The sequence below is a fragment of the Talpa occidentalis genome, unplaced genomic scaffold (genome assembly GCF_014898055.3).
Source record: "Talpa occidentalis isolate TD23 unplaced genomic scaffold, MPIMG_talOcc4v2.1 talOcc4.8, whole genome shotgun sequence".
Lineage (NCBI taxonomy): Eukaryota > Metazoa > Chordata > Mammalia > Eulipotyphla > Talpidae > Talpa > Talpa occidentalis.
The window spans coordinates 114587525-114601981 of NW_023605194.1; the positions used below are offsets into that span (position 1 = coordinate 114587525).

General features: G+C 41.2%; 1 long non-coding RNA gene across 1 annotated transcript in view; it reads left to right on the forward strand.

Annotated features, from left to right (window-relative positions):
* Positions 1-1025: 1025 nt before the first annotated feature.
* Positions 1026-14457, forward strand: part of LOC119234384 (uncharacterized) — a 197518-nt gene continuing 184086 nt past the window's right edge. The window contains exons 1-2 of the long non-coding RNA XR_005122605.2: positions 1026-1054; positions 9381-9470. This is a non-coding gene — a long non-coding RNA (uncharacterized LOC119234384). The remainder of the gene's footprint in view (positions 1055-9380; positions 9471-14457) is intronic.

The window sequence follows — 14457 nt, forward strand, 5'->3', positions numbered from 1 at the left end:
GGCCAAGAGCAAGAGCCAAGTGCCAGAGACTCCACTAACATGGCTGGTTTTATTTACAAACAGAGAAAATGGCTGCTTAACTCCGCCCTTAGGTCCTCACAACTCCCCCCTACCAGGATTTGGGGATCATGGATTTATAGTTCCCAGTGTCTTCATGGAGTGGGGGTGGCGTCCACAAAGCCTGTGTGGAATTAGCTCAGGACATCCCTTCCCCCTAACAGATACAGAAAGAACATCATGCATGAATATCTTGGGGGTGGTGGGAGAGGATGGTAAAAGGTCGAAGGCAAAACCCCCTGGAAATTCAAGAAGCAACACAGATGATGGCCCTTCACTGGGGAAGCAGCAAATAAACATTTAAAAAATTATCATCCACGATAATCACAATACACCCTTAGATATGATCCCACACGTCGACAGTATTTCTGTCCTTAAGTATTATCCTGATACTCCAGATACAACAATTACGAGGTACAGAACAGGTCCCCCCTCTAAAAGCTCGCATCACGCTCCTGCTCCCCCAGGCCCGCGGCCGTAAGGCAGCGCGGCTTTCACTACACTGTCGGCCGAGGCCTGGCCGTCGCCTGACGTGGCTTTGCGGCCGCGCCTGCCTCCCAGCCGCATTGTCCAGCGTGTGCGAGGCCCGCGCCGGCTTCCCACGGTGCCGCGCACGATTTTAGGGGTGCTCCTTGGGATGCTGGGGGTCATTTGGGGACCGCAAGGGCTCAAAAGTGCTGTTTTAGGAAGGAAGAAGTCGCGGGGTCCCCTTGGCGAGGCGGGAGCAGCCGCCCCCAGACGTGACTTCCGGGTCGCCGCGTGGACGACGTCACCGGGCGTGTCCCGGGGGGCGGGCAGGGCCCCCAAGGACTCCCAAGGCCCCCAGGACTCGCGGACGGGCCGGCCCGGGCGTGGGCTCGAGGCTGTGCCTGGCGAGCAGAGAACGCGGAGGAGAGGACGGACGTGGCGCGGGGACGCCCGGGCCCAGGCCGCGTGGGCGCGGAGGCGTCACCTTTGTGCGACGGGCTGGGGCCTCCGGGGGAGCGCACCTGGGCAGGTGCGTGTGGGCGCGTGCTCGTCGGTCACCGGCCTGGCGCCAGGGACCTGGAGGTGGTGCCCTCCGGAGAGGGAAGGCGTTGGGGACCTAGGAGCAGAAGGGGGCCTGCGATGGCCCCCCTGTGCCCGGCAGTGGCCCAGCTGGGGAAGCTGCCCGTTTGCCCAGGGGGATTTTAAGGGCCCAGCCGAGTTGGGTGAGGGAGGCCAGGGCCTGGGGTCCTGCGCCCCACGCGCCCAGGCACTCATCTGTGCACACAGTAGGGCACGGTTTGCATTTATCCAGGTTGCGTGATGGTTCGTTTCTGGTCTCCGTCGCTTGTAGCTGAAAGGAGGTTAGATAATAGATTTAGATCACATCCAGTGCCTTTATAAAGAGAAAAAAGCTAGTGTCAAAACCTGTGCATGGACAGGGAAACTGGGGAGACGGCAGGCAGCAAGGGCAGGAAAACCAGTTTTATATGATAAGACTTACATAGACATTGTTCGACATTTTCCGTAAGTACCTGTCACCTGCTCCCTTTCTATACTGTCTTGCGCACAGCATGTTTGTAACGCAGCGACTGTAACAGGACAGGGCTAGAGGAAATTAATTTTAATTTTAAAATGAGCATGAAATTTTATTGAAAACATGGAAGTTATAGGAGATAGCAAACTTAGTCTGCAAATGATTAAAAATGATGACTGAAACCAGCAACTAGCATACACCCACCCAGATCTCAAGGTCGGTGCCAATTTTAACAGAATGATCATGTTGTATCAAGAAAAAATGCTATATTTTGCTTCTAGAATTGTCCATGCATATCTGGGTGTCAGGTTTAAAGCTGTATATTCAAAGGCTATCTGGAGGAATATATAACCAGTGATAAAAGCAAATAGGACGAAACCAGTTGGTGCAACTTTGACAGTGGACTCTTGGAATTTTATTGATTTTATAAATATGTGTCCTCATTTGATAATTTTGGCAACAGTTTGTATTGCCATGTAAATGCAAAGGGAGCAGCCTGGGGAGAAATCATTGTCCTATAAAAAGTGGTGAAGAGGTCTGCAAAGAAAGTGAAAGTGAAAACACCTTTACATTCTAGCTTACCCGTGTTGTACACATGACTGCACATCTAATTTCAGCTCTTGTACTTTCTTCATTATTTTATGAATGGGGATTTACTAAATTGGAGGCATTCTGATATATGTACACAGACATCACACAAGGCTGACACATCGGCCTGTCTTACATGGCTCGTTTCCTATTGCCTGTTTCTTCACAGATGTGAGTTATAACTTTTACTTTACTTGCTATTACTTTTAGCTATTAGATAAACTATGTCACTTTTCTTCTGAAACCTGCCAGTTACAGCTCTACAGATGAAAGAATTATTTTCTTTCCCCCGGCTTTGGAAATTAGGTCATCTTGACATTTAGCAGTCCGTTGAAATGATACTGAGAATACTTCAAGGGACATGTGAGGTTATTTCTTAATGTCCTGAGTAACTTGTAGTGCATGATGAATCCCACTCAAGAAAGAGCAAGGAACCCATGGTGCTGAATGGATGAGTCTGAGAGAGACATCTGCTGGCTACACTTGAATAGCTGCGTGGGCAGTTTTTAATTGGAGTTGGTAGTTCTACTTGATAATGTACAATCAGAAGAAAAGGAAATAAAAGAGGTAGCAAAGACACTTCAGAACAGTCCCAGAATTTAGTTCATTCTCACAATGTTGATGATTGGACTGTAGCTGCAAGTCCATGAAAAGACAGCTAGATGCACTATAGAATAATGTTTTAGTTGGGCACATAGACAATGTCTGTTCTTTGAAGTAATAAGTGGGTAGTAAAGTCACAGATAATCATATAGAAATGGTAAATAAATGATTATAAAAGTACTATTTATAGGGACAAAGTTATTACAAGCACAATTCTAATAATTATTTTTATGTACTTTTTTTTTTTTTTTGCTGTAGCTACCATTTCTAGGAAGTGGATATCTAAAAATTACATCTCTGTGCCACGCAGTGCTTACATTTATTGCTATGAAAAATCCAGATAGGAAGCAAATTTCATCTCAGAGGATAAAATAAAGAGTAAAAGTTATTATATAAAAAAGCAATGTCTGATACACAGGATTGAAAGCCTGAAAAAGATTTTAGCCACTCGAAAAGTCTTTCTCTTCTTATATGAGTTCTATAAAAATAGCCAGTGATTATATTTTTAGAAGTGGTTTATTCCTTTGACCAGCTGCGTAAAAGATAAAAGACTGACTCAATCTCTTCCAACAAATTTCTTTTGGTTCAAATTTGTGGCTTATCTGGCCATTCCATCTAAGTCTTTCTCCTCTGGCTCTGCTGCTTCATTGCTGCTGGTGCTCCCTCTCCCCCACAGATGAGCAGCGCCATCGGTGACCTTTATTTTGTTTTAAAGAATAGTATCATTTGTTGTGAGAGTAAAAAGGAAGAAAGGCCTCCTCCTTTTTCTTGAATTAAAAGCATTTTTGTTATAACCTTATAGTAAGTATTTTATAATATTTCTTGCATTAGTACGTTAAGTGATATTTATGAGGTAGGAAACATTAGTTCTTTGCACACTAAAGCTGTGAATCTCTTTTCTTCTCTCACGTGTTTGGCCACAAGAATAATCCTTGGCATTAATACTGATGATGACTTCCAAAGTAATTTCACATTTAATAATATTTTATCCTGATACTTTTCCTGGCTTCATCTAATTTGCCTTCCTTCTTCGTTCTTTCATTCATATGATTAAGATGCAAAAAAAAAATCATATTGTCATATTTCCTATGTTGCCTTAAAGAACTTTTGGAAAAAAATAGTTTAACTAGAAATAGAAGCTGATCATTTCCATTGCTGCATTAGAAAACTGAGACTTGGAGGATAAATGATTTCCCAGGGGCATGTGTGTTTATTTTTTGTTATTTTTGTTTCATGCATTGTCCAATATAGGCTTCTACCTCTTCTTTTGAAAGATGTTTTCCATTCATTAAGTAGAATAAATAAATTAAGTATCCTGACTAAATTAAGTATCCTGAATAAATATGCTAGGTCAAATTTAAAATCAGTGTTAATTTCTAATAACTCTCCTATGTAGCTCCAAATCAGTTCTTCTGTTTGTTTGCTTATTAAATATAATCACTACCTACCAATATACCTTGTATAATAATTTCAAATTTATTGTGATTTTGTAAACAGTCCTTACAGATATCACCAGATAGGTTCCATATTTATATTTACTTACATAAAAATGCCTGCATGTAGTTTGGTAATCACTAGGTAGGCAAGTCTGTGTGCCTACACTGTCAAAGCTGAGGTTTACCAAGGTTGAATAACTAGCTCAAGGTCAAATATCTAATAAAGATATGCCCTTGTGGTGGAAACGTGGCAACATCTGGTCAATCTTACAATATAAGAATTCTAACTACCACACTATTTCTAAACTATACATTTCTTCTAGGCTGTATCTGCAAAAAATTAATGCCAGACACTTCCATGGCTTACAAAAGCACCTAAAATTAACAGCAAGTCTTTGATGAGTCCTATATGGTTCAGGGAGATGCGTCACTATTTACTGCCCCAGCGTCGCTCTCTGGGACTCAGAAGCGCCAGCCATGTGGGTCCTTGTGGTGTTAGCTCCAGAACCCCACCTGTGCTCTTCTTCCTCATGTCTTCTTGTTTGTGATCTATCTACTTGGGAAGAGCTTCACAGTCTGCACCCTTATCTCCCCGTAGCTACCCCACGCCATCAAATTGCCACGATTGTAATATGCAATAATATTTTAATTGACCTTTTTATTTTGAGATAATTGTAGATTCCCTTGCAGTTCTAAGAAATACTACAGAGACAGCCTGTCCATCCATCCCTAGTCCCCTGCAATAGTAACTATTTGCATAATTGCAGTACATTATCACAACCACGAAATTAACATTGATAAAAGCCACCCCCGTTATCCAGTTTTCACCAGTTTTATTTGCACTCATTATGTGAGCATACTTCTATACAGTTTAATCTCATGTAGGGTGCCCTGACGGCTATTACAGCTGACTTACAGGCCGTTGCCACCTCCAGGCTCCCCTGCTATGTTCCCTGTCATAGCCACTGTCGCCCCTCTTCTGCCTCCTTCCTAATTTCTGGCGTCTATTACTTGCTCTCCATTTTATGATATCGGCATTTCCAGAATATTACTTAAATGGAATGTAAGACTTGTGAAATTCTCTTTGCTTTGTTTCTTACACACTTTAAATGTTTGAGGATACCCTTAGATGTACGGAAAAATCTTGAAGGTGGCTCAGAGTCCTGATATGCTCAGCACTCAGTCAGCCTGTCACTAACATCGTGCATGAAGGTGGTGCCCAGTGCGGCTGTTACAGTTAGTGAAGTGTGTCTATACATGACCGTTGGAATAGATGCCTTATTCATCTTTCCTTGCCCAAAGGTCATCTTTTCTGTTCCAGGGCCCTTAGGTTCCTCTTGGCTGTGACAGTTTCTCAGAATTTTTTGTTTTTGGCAACTTAGAAAGTTTTGAGGAGTACTGGTTAGGTATTAGGAAGAATGTCCTTCATTCGGGTCTGTCTGGTGTTTTTCCTCATGGTCAGAATGGTGTCAAGGGTTTGGTGTGGGAAACCACAATGGTCTTTGTTTTCCTTTTCTTCATCAATTTTACATCATTCTCGTTTTCATCACAGCTTATCGGGGCATATGATTATCAGTGTGACTCTCACCGTTCGTGTTAACCTTGATCCCCTGAGGTGACACTTGTCAGGCGTCTCCACTGCACAGTGTTTTTCCCCCTTTCCAAGTGGCACTAGTTGGAAGGAAGACACTTTACACAGTTCATGCTTATGGGGTGTGTTTGTGTGTGTGTGTGTGTGTGTGTGTGTGTGGTTTGCTTCCTTAACATTGTCCTTGAGACTTCCTCATTTACTGGTAATCCAAGATTTCCAGCCACACCTTACATGTTTATTCTCTCAGCCTTAAAATCAGCCATTTCTCCAAGGAGTCCTGGTTGGACTCTTGTTGGAGAAAATGGTATTAGAAACTAAAGTCTCAGGGCTAGTCTTGCTTAGTCTGCACGTTTCATGGTTTGTTCCATGTTATTGTGAGTCACATTTCCTAGTATAAATGCTTGGTAGTTTGTTTAATCATTCAGCTGTTGAAGGGCACGTGAACTGTGTTTCGGCTGTTGACAGAGCTGCCAGGAACATTCATGTTGTCTGGATTAAGTGCCCAAGCTGGGTCAGATTTTTAGCCCATGTTTAGTGTTGTAAGAAGCTGGTAAAATGTTTCCGAAAGTGACACAATTTCGCTTTCTATCCTCATCACCAAGTGTGTGAGTGATCTACTGTCTCTGCATCCTTGCCAGCATTTGTTATTTTTTAAGCCATTGAGACAGATGCATAGTAATATTTAGTTTGGTTTTACAATAACATTTTGAACGCTGACAGATAAGGCCAATGGATGGGAGGCTGGAGGAAGAGAACTCATGCAGAGGAGCAAGCGCAAAGTGCAGGGATGATGTGCCATTGATCGTAACTGACACCCTGAATTCAGAAGCGTTAACATGAGGAGAGAGAAATGCTCGATAGCATCAAGAATGAGGACTTAGCAGCTCCTTCTCCTTTCTTTCGTAGTTCAAAGGCAATTTTCTCCCAGTTTTGACCCATCCTGAGACTTCAGGCCACAGCTACTGCTATCTGGGTTATTTTCTCCATAGCATTAGTAACACTTTTTAAACGTATCAGATGCATTTCACGGGCAGGTGTCCCTGCTCCCCACTGGACTCCAGACTCTACAAAAGCAGATTCCGTTTGCTTTGTTTACCCCCTTTCTTCACACACGTCCAGGTATGGTGTGGGGTGCTCAATATATATCGTTAAGTTAATGCACAGACATATTCTTCATTAATTGACACATATTCCAACCAGGTAATTTAATCTTAAAGCTCTAGTTATTTAGAAAATAGAGAATTGATTTAGATAACTCTATGTCTGCTTACAATACATAGAGTGGGTAAATCACAAAGACAAAAGGACATGACTTTTATTTTCAAGCTCAAAAAGAAATACCATTTAAAGCCATCAATATATTTCCCCATATATTTCCCCAAACAAGGCTTTTCTTTGCAAAAATTACCCATTTCTCCATCTTTTATGTGGTCCAATCTGCCAGAACATGTTTAAATCATTGACTTCCCAGGAAGTTCCAGTCTCTATCTTGTGAAGGGAGGCTGGGGTCCTGCTGTCTTCATGTCCCTCTCAGAGCTAAGGCAGTGCTGTAAGAGACACAAGAGAGAGAACACTCTAGTAGCAGACGAATATTTGATATGCTAGGATATACCAATAAGGAAAAACTTGGCAAAATAGTGATTTTGAATTTTACTAGTTATTGATCTACAGTTATAACATATTTCAGAATCACTTTTAAATACTAAGGTCAATACAAATTAATTTCAGTGTATTTATTGAAAACAGTTTCATGACACAAATTTATTGCCAAATTTATGACAAGTGGAATAAAAATTCAATTATGTGCCATGGTGCAGGATAGCCAATGCATTAAAATCTGATGTGCTTGACATGTCCCTAGTGAAAGAAAATGTAATAAATCATTTTCAGTATAAAATATTACTCAATAAATGGCATCTATGTATTTTTTTGATAGGAAAGTAAGCTAAAATCACAGTAAAAGGGTATGGTTGGTGATGAGACCATTTTCAAATTAAATATAGAATATTTTTCAAGCAAATTATAATATGTTCAAACAATTAACCGTCATTGCTTATTCTTAAATAATGATTGATAGGTTATGATTTCATCTTTCTATATAGAAATTACTTGAGAATAAATAGAAACTAGTTTATGTGAGCAATATAATAGCATCTTCAATGCTTTTTTCTTTCTTTGCCATTTTTCCTTTTCTCACAGTCGATTTTCTCCTTGCTTTTAGCTGTGCAAGCAGAAAGCCACACATCTACAACCCACACCTCAGCCTATTGCTATTTGGCTACATTGAGTTTAGTTGGGTACCAGCAGAAGTAACATACAAACACATCCAGGTTATAGCCTTAAGGAAAATGGCCCTAGAGTTTTTATTGCTAATGAGTGGGAAAATAATGGCTTATATCGCATAAAGAAAATGTGAGAGTTAAGTAATTCATGTAAAACAGAATAAAATAAGGTATTATTAGTTATATTGTTTTTATTGGCAGTTACTGATGTTTTTGTCCTTACAAAGTATTGCTAAATAAAAATGTAAATTGATAACTTCAAGGAAAATGTAAATGGAATGAGACCAGGATTTCCTAAGCATTACAAAATATGTTTCCAAATTTTACCTCAAATCTAACAGTAGCCCAAACAAAATAATAAAATGTGGCTAGTCACATAATTTTCTATGTACATAAAAAGCAGTATGTGCTAAATACACCTACATATTTTAAATACCTAAATTTAAATTAATTTCCTTCATATATTTTTAATAACTGCATAGGAGCTAATCCTACATTTACTTCTGTCCATCTTTCAAAATAATCTGAGGTCAAATTCCCAAGCCTAACCGGTGGGATGAGTATGTCCAGTGTTGACAAACAGCAGAGTAAGGATAGAGACCTGGTTTTGTGTCTAGCTTTGGCCCCACCAGTGGATCCCCAGGCATATTACCTACAACAAATGTATATGAAGCCTTAAACTTCCCTAAATACTGAATATTCAAATTCAGTGTCCAGGAAAATTTTTAAAATGTATGGAAATTATTTGCATTTTTTTAAAATGCCAATCAAGAAGCTGAGGTTTCCAGAAGAGTCAAAGGAACAGATTGCTTTTCATATAGCAACACAAATGGCTGGAAGAATGGTCTGCAGACATGAGGGGTCCTTCCGGGAAGCAGGGGACTAGGATGAGGCTAAGAATGCTGCGCTGTGCCTGATACGTGTTGTGGTCATAGCTTGTCACCTATTTCTCCATTTTGATAATGGCATCATTTGTCTTCAGCAGTTGACATCTTCCTATCTACCTTTCTATAGACCTCAGAGTTTGGTGGCAGGAAAAGAATTAACACAAAGATCCAGAACCTGACCATTAGGTTGACTGGAGGAATTAAGAACAACAAAAATAGAACTTATGGGGAAGAAAATGGCACTAAAAGGCTAGGATTGCACCCAGGCTCTAGAAATACATATAGCAAATACCCTATAAATATTTGCCAGGAATGAAGGATATTTTTCAGTAGAATATGGGCATTTGTCGACAGGGGTTGAGAAAGTTTAGTGTACTGATTACAAAGAAATTGTAACCCAAAATGGTAAATGTGCATTTCTCCTTTGGATTCTAGACCCCTTTGACTTAAGCCGAAGAAGTGGAGATACCTGAGTGTTTGCAACAGGAGCGGAAACCAAGAAGCATTGGACCAGGCATGCGGGAGGTAAGCCAGATAAGAGTCCAGATGTGGATCCTTAGGAACACCCCTTGTCAATGCGCCAGTGTTCATGTTATAAATATTGGGGGGTCCAGCAACCCCTGAATCACATGTTTTCTAAAACAGAAGTTGGTCATAAGCAAACATTTACCAGAGCTGACAATTTCTTTGACTTTATCCAACTGAAAGTTCTCTAGCTCTTGTCTTATTGCTCTGGCTAGGACTTCCAGTATTATATTGAAAAGCAGTGGTGAGAGTGGACATCCTTGTCTTGTTCCAGATCTTAATGGAATTGCTTTCAGCTTTTCACCATTGAGAATGATACTGGCTGTTGGCTTGTCATAGATGGCCTTTATGATGTTGAGGTATGTTCCTTGTATCCCAAGAATTTCAAGGGCTTTTATCACGAATGGGTGTTGCACTTTGTCGAAAGCTCTCTATACAGGGAAAGAGGAAGAGGGAGGCAGATAGCAGGGTAAGGCAATGTCAGGTGTGGTGCGGATAGCGACTGGCTGTGCTTACTAAGTGTGCCTAAAGAGCATCTCTCTTATACTTTTTTTTTTTTTCTGAATGAGGCACTAATGTGCAGCTTGGTGTTAGGAAACTTATTAATATGTATTTGTGTACATTATAATCATACACAGACATGGATTTTTATTTTATACTGTTTCAGAAATATTCCATCCTTGTACCATATTCCTTCTGATTGTAGAGTCAGAAGTATTTAGGTGATAGAATTTTCAGTGCTAAAATATATAGAAAGCAACTTTACTCGAAAAACTTCTCTTTGAATGAAATGAGTGAATATGCGACACATCTAGTTCGTAGAAGACTGTATGTTCCACTAACATGTCAAAATGGTTTCCTGTTTACCACAGTGATGCATGATTCCAGCACATACTAAATTAGTCTAAAATTTGGTGATCAAAGAGTTAACTAGCTGTTTTCCTTCAAGCATAGCTGTGTTTAGGGGAAGATATTTTGTGCACTGAAGCCAAAAGAGATAAGTGGGGAGGCTGGAATTATGCCCAGCTTCTCCAAGTCTAAGGTCCTTGGGAAAATAACTTTTTTTCTTTTCTCATCCCCTTGAGGTGTTTTCCTAACCATGGTATTTACAGAGCTTTCTTAGGAAGGGGATTAACTGGCATGGGATTGGATGTCTGGCTGTCTGTCCCTTTCCACTGCCTCCCCCACAACTACTTTCATTTATTTATTTAATAAAAAGTACATCAAGGGGCAGAGTTCTAATGAAAAAAAAAAGTCTGACTAAGAGGAAAATGAATTATATTGAAAAGAAAAATTATTCAAGTTAGTTTCGACACACGGGGCTCTTGGGAGTGCTAATATCACCACTGTTGACCAGGCACAGCAGGAGAAGCAGGCTGAAAACTTGAGGGGAAGGACTGGGCAGTCTCCCCAGAAAAGGAGCTTGGACTCCACCATTCTGTCCTAACAAGTAAAGATCTAAACACTGGAAAATCAGCAACTCTTCCCAGACCTATCAGAGCCGGAAGGTGCTGGGGCAAACCAATATCCTGAGAGTGGAGAGGACAGGAACATACAGGGCAGACCAGAGCCTCACCAGTGAAACCCCTGCAGAGACCGGTGCAGAGGAAGGGAACCCTGATGTGTCCTTGACAAATTGCTGAGGATCAGTTAGTGTGAGCAAGTGTGAGAGTTAACAACTCAGTAGGACCTTTCCCCTTACACACACACACATTTGTGCGTTTGTGCATGCACACATACACACTATTGTGAGCTTTACTTCTAGGATCTCCACCAGGTTCCCACAGTAAATATCAGAGGGAAATCCCCTCAGGCTTCTGGCAGAGGGAGGGGAGAGAGATCCAGCTCTAAATGGTCCAATGTGCTTTGTTTGTGTTAACAAAGCTCTGAGCTCCCGGGTTAGCTAGTTAATCAAAGTAACTCACGTAGGGGTATGGAAATGCCCAGCTCCAATCAATACAACCCATGCCTCTAACTAAGCTGAGGAAAAAAGATATAAGTTACTAATATGATATTTTTTTAAGATTTATGTATTTATCATGCAAGAGCTGGGGTGCAGTCCAGAGGTGCGTGTGGTGAGAGGATTCTCCAGAGACAGAGCGGGGAACAGAACAGGCGGATCTACTGAAACACACGGCTGAGGGAAGCAGCGGAGAGACAGGAGACAGGTCTGCTACTCCATGTGGGTCAGCTCCCTGGCTGGGGATCAAACTCTTGGTGTAGTGGCTGTGAAGAGCTTCATAGTGCTGACACTTACCCCCTTGTGCCACCAGGGAGGCCCCTAATATGAAAACTTTTTTTTATAGATTTATTCATGCATACAAGAACCAGGGTATAGGCCAGTTGCATGGGAGGGTGAGCGATTCACCAGAGGTAGAGTGGGGAGCAGAACAGGCAAACTGACGAAATACACTACTGAGGGGAGCAGCGGGTGAGACAGGAGAGGCCTGCTGCGCCATGTGGGATTCTTGCTTGCCGGCCGGGATCAAACTACCCTGCAGAGGCTGCAGATAGCTTCACAGTGCTGCACTCAACTGCCTGCGCCACCAGGGGAGGCCCTATGAAAAATTTTTCAAAAAGGATGTCACTACAGACCCCATGCACTTTAAAGGATAATGAAGACTTACTGTTGTGGCCTTCTGGTGGAGTTACAGCAGCTGGATTATAGCTCTGTATCTCAGCAGACATTCATCAGGGCTTCAGAACTGTAGGGTACAACTCCAGGAGCTTTGCAGGGAGTTTGCTTGTATAGGCAGAAGGGGTGGGGCCAGGCCTGTTCTATGCAAATAGGTTTCTGTCTGTTGGGAAGTTTGTCAGCTGATGACTGGACCAATTTCAATACTGGGTGTGGCTTGTCAGGTTACTTCCACTTTCATCTAGGCTGTGGTGGATTCTGTACCTGCCCCAACAGGTACAGACTGGGTCACCTGGACCTGCCTGATGCCCCACTCTTACCAGCCTCCCAGATCCATTTGGTTGTCACCCACACTGGGGTGACTGTTTGTGTTTTCCTTATTTTATTGATAAGTATGAACAAGGCTGTACCCACAGATGAAATAACCTTATGAAATAGACCAAATCCTTGAAAGATATAATTTGCCAAAGCTCATATAAGAAGAATAGACAATTTGAAGAGATGTGTATCTATTAAAGAAACTGAATCAATAGTTAATAATATTACAAAACAGAAAACACTAAGCCCAGAGGTGTTCACTGTAAATTATATCAAACATTTAAGGAAGAAATTACATCTCCTTCCCCCACACACCTGGATCTTACTAGCTCCATAATTGTGTCTCTTGATGAATGCCATGGAGTTGGAGTCCTACACTATCGCCTTTCCTGGCATGGCTTCCTTCACTCAGTGAATGCATTTAAGGTTCCTGATAATCTTCTTGTGGATTGATATTCATTACCTTTTTTTTAAGACTTTTTTTTTTTTTAGCACTTTTATTTTCATTGCAGTAGCTACCCAAAATGTAGATTTAGAAAAATCTCTGTTTTTGTCATTGCTTTGCACCCTATTACAGGGTGCTATGACGTCCTTCTATTCACCTTACTGGCAAGGAAGGAATTCTTTCTCTGAATGGTTTGAAAGTGTCAGTGCAGATGATGTAGTAGTCAAAGGGAAGCTTAGTAGTCAGATGGATACAGCCCCCAAGGAGGGCATGTGTGCCACACAGAGGCTGTTCTGGGCAACACAGTGAGTTAGTAGGTCAAGGGAGCAGGATTTGTAATAAAATGAAGGTGGGGTTCCCCTGGAGAATGGGATGAGCTTGTTTGAACTATGACTTGCTTGTGGGCAGGAGAACCTGCTAGGGGAGAAGGCACCGTAGCTTGCTGTTGGTCCAGCTGACTTGGAACTAGCACATGGGGTGAGAGCAGGGGATCCTGAAGGGGCCTGTCAAGGCTGCAGTGCGTGGGATTTGGGGACGTCTGAAATACACTTTCAATGAATTTTTATTACCCCCCCAGAAGTTTCAGAAATGTTTTGTCTTTTTATGCAGGATGGTCAATATTGCATAAAGATCATATATTGTAACTCCAGTACCTAAAAGCATGGACTACAGATTTAACCAAACAAACAAAAATTAAAAAAGGATTTTATTGATGTGTAAAGATTTCAGAGATATCATGATAGTATGGAGTATTCTATTTTGATGATTTTGCATCTAAAGTAGAGGGAGGCCCCATGGAGTGTGCTCAAGTGGAAGGAACACCAGACAAGTTTAGGGAACCTGGTTCTAATCCTGATTCTGAAGGAGATAATTTGATCGTTCCACTTGATCAGTTTTTCAGTGGCTTAGGATGGTAAAACAAGATCATTTATTTTTCCTCCCATCTATAGTAATCTAATCCATCTAAGTTTATGCATGCTTCAAAAACAATTGACCAGCTAGGATACATATAGTTTCAGTTCTGTAAATAAAGAACCACAGGTGGTGCACAGATGTCTGTCAGGAGGTGTAGTGGCTTCTGTTGGTTTAGAGTAGAGAAAGAGAGAAGCTCCGGGATTTACCTCCACTGAAACCTTCTGCTGAAATTCACCCTGGCAACAGTGCACCGGCTTATCCATATTACAGAATTATTCAAAGGATAATAATAATTTACATAAAGTATTTATGAATGCTTCAATTTTTAAAAAAGCCTGTAAGTTTATAATATACTTGTCCATAAAAGTTGTGCAGATAAAATGTACCAGCTGCTCTGTGAATGAGCAATTTGGCCATTCTGAAGATACATTTTTGAAGGGAAGCCATCTTCCTTTCTTTACAGAATTTGTATTTATTTATTTTTTCAGATTTGTATTTATTATTTCAGAATTGGTTGACTATAAGATTGAGAGAAAATGGACTTACCACAATTAAAAGTGAAAGGAAAGTAGTAGCTCTATTTTAGGAGTTGAAATCACACATAGAATCTTCTTGCTTTGGCAGGAAGGACAAATAAAAATAATAATAATAAAAGCAACAACAAATCAAGCGCA